We start from the raw sequence: 2961 nt of genomic DNA on the forward strand, positions 1-2961 counted from the left end.
TCCCCCCCACCCCCCCTTCAGCTTTATGCGCAGACGCAGCTCGTGCCTCCTGTCAGTATTAAGTTCGGACCGAACCAATGGCCAGGAATAGAGGGGGATGAACCTAATTCAGAAGTTCAGATTTTGGGAAACGTTAGAAAAGAAAACAAAACTGACAAGTCAGATGGATTTTAGTATAATGTTTTACTAGATTTCAAATCATCCTATCTGCCTTTTAAACTTCTGTGGGTTACCAGTTGTTGTGAGACATTATGGCATCCCTGTCTCATGAGTGAACTCTTCGCTAGGGAAGTGTTTGCCGACAGAAAATGACCCTTCTGTGCTACTCCTTTAATAAGAATGGTTGACTTAATAACCGTAGAAATGAAAGCGGAAGCTTTCCTCTGTTCTGGTTCCCGCCCTCTTTCCAATGACCCCTGAGGGGAATCCCGCCTCTGGTGAACCCCGTTTTCCCTAAGATTTGACAATGATTTTATTAACATGATGCTGTACATCATTTTAGGTAAAGGACCCTAGCTACCAAAAAATTAAAAATACCTGAGAGGAAAGAATGGCAGTGAACTAGGTGGGGGGGGAGGGGCGCTCTATTAAAACAACAAAAACAAAAGCAAGGGCTGAGAGTGTATTCCAAAGGTAGAATCCTGCGTTCTGGCACCTGGAGGGTGGAGGAGGGGACCTGAATGATGAAACATTCGAATTAATACTAAAATGCCAGAGCTCTTTTTTTTCTTTGATTCAATGAACTTTATTGAGATACATTGTTTATCTCACCCATTTGCCAGGCATGGTGGTGCACTCCAGTAAACCCAGTGGCCCTGAAAGCTGAGTCTGGAGGAGCGCAAGTTCAAAGTCAGCCTCAGCAATTTAGGGAGGGTCCTAAGCAATTCAACAAGATCCTGTCTCCCTATTCTGTCTCAAAATAAAAAATAAAAAGGGCTTGGGATGTGACTCAGTGGGGGAAAAAAAGGGAATCTTTATTAATGAGCTACGACCCCAACCCTTTTTATTTTGAGGTAGGATGGCACTAAATTGCTGAAGCTCGACCTTGCCTCAGTACCCCAGTCGCTGGAATTACAAAAGGAACCTTATTTTTAATGTGGTGCTGAGAGTCAAACCCAGTGCTTCACAGGTGCTATGCAAGCGCTCTAAAATGAGCCACAACCACAGACCCACCTTAGTGTAGTTTTGATTTGTGTTCCTCTTAGAATAAGTGAGACTGGGCATCTTTTAGTATGTTTAAGGACTAATTTAATATATGTGTATATGGGTGTTTTGGGGGGGATTTAACCCAAAGCCTTCTTCATGCTAAACAAGTGCCCTACCACTAAGCTACATCCCTAGCTCTTAACATGTTTGTGTGTGTGTGTGTGTGTGTGTGTGTGTGTGTGTGTGTGTGATTGAACCCAGAGGCACTTAACCACTGAGACTATCCTCAGACCTTTTTATTTTTATTTATTTGTTTGTTTGAGACAGAATCAAGCTGAGTTGCTTAGGACCTCGCTAAATTGTTGAGGCTCACTTTGAACTAGCAATCCTCCTGCTTCAGCCTCCCTAGTCACTGGGATTACAGGCATGAGCCAGCATGCCTGCTGTCAAGTGCATTTTAATTTTTTAAAAAAATTGTTTTGAATGGTACCCCCATTTTATTATTTTGCAAATATGCAGGCAATAACAACTGTTTCTGAGTGTAGGCACCATCAAGTGCATTTTTAAATTAAAAAAAGAATAGTTCCGTTGCCCATTTATTGATCAGGATGGCAATTATCAAGAATACAAGTAACAATAAATGTTGACAAGGGTGTGGGGAAAAGGGTACACTTATACATTGTTGATGGGACTGCAAATTGGTGCAACCACTCTGGAAAGCAGTATGGAGATTCCTCAGAAAACTTGCAATAGAACCACCATTTGACCCAGTTATCCCGCTCCTCGGCATATACCCAAAGGACTTAAAAATAGCATAGTATAGTGACATGGCCACCTCAATGTTTATAGCAGCTCAATTCACAATAGGTAAGTTATGGAACCAACCTAGATTCCCATCAACAGATGAATGGATAAAAAAATTGTGGTATATATACACAATGGAATATTACTCAACCATAAAGAACAATGACTATGACATTCGCCAATAAATGGATGAATCTGGATACTATCATGTTAAGTGAAATAAGCCAATGACAAAAAATCAAAGTTTGAATGTTTTCTCTGATATGTGGATGCTAACCCACAATAAGGTTATGGTGGGGGAATAGAAGTTCATTGGGTTGGACAAAATGGAAGGAAGGGAAGGCAAAAAAGATAGGAATAGGAAAGACAGTGGAATGAACCTTATATAACCTTCCTACATATATATGTGAATGCACAACAGTGAATATCACCATCATGTACGTCCACAAGACTGGGATCCTAATTAGAATAAGATGTATTCTATGCTTTGTGTGTGTGTGTGTGTATCCGAGGCTGCAGTTGTAGCTCAGTGGTAGGGCACTTGCCTAGCATGTGAGCCAATGGATTCAATCCTCAGCGCCACATAAAAATAAATAAATAAAATAAAGGTATAAAAATACAATAAAAGATAGAACTTACTATCAGGAATAACTAAAAAGAACCAATAAAAAATATAGTATTGGGGGCTGGGGTTGTGGCTCATAGGTAGAGTGCTCACCTAGAGCCTGTGAGGCCCTGGGTTCGATCCTCAGCAGCACATAAAAATAAATAAATAAAATAAAGGTATTGTTTCCAACTACAACTAAAAATAAATATTTTAAAAATATATAATATTGAGGGCTGGGGATGTGGCTCAAGTGGTGGCACGCTTGCCTGGCATGTGTGCGACCCGGGTTCGATCCTCAGCACTACATACAAAGATGTTGTGTCCGCCGAAAACTAAAAATAAATAAATAAATAAATAAAATCCTCTCTCTCTCTCTATCTCTTAAAAAAAAAAATATATATATA

The sequence above is a fragment of the Urocitellus parryii genome, chromosome X (assembly GCF_045843805.1).
Source record: "Urocitellus parryii isolate mUroPar1 chromosome X, mUroPar1.hap1, whole genome shotgun sequence".
Lineage (NCBI taxonomy): Eukaryota > Metazoa > Chordata > Mammalia > Rodentia > Sciuridae > Urocitellus > Urocitellus parryii.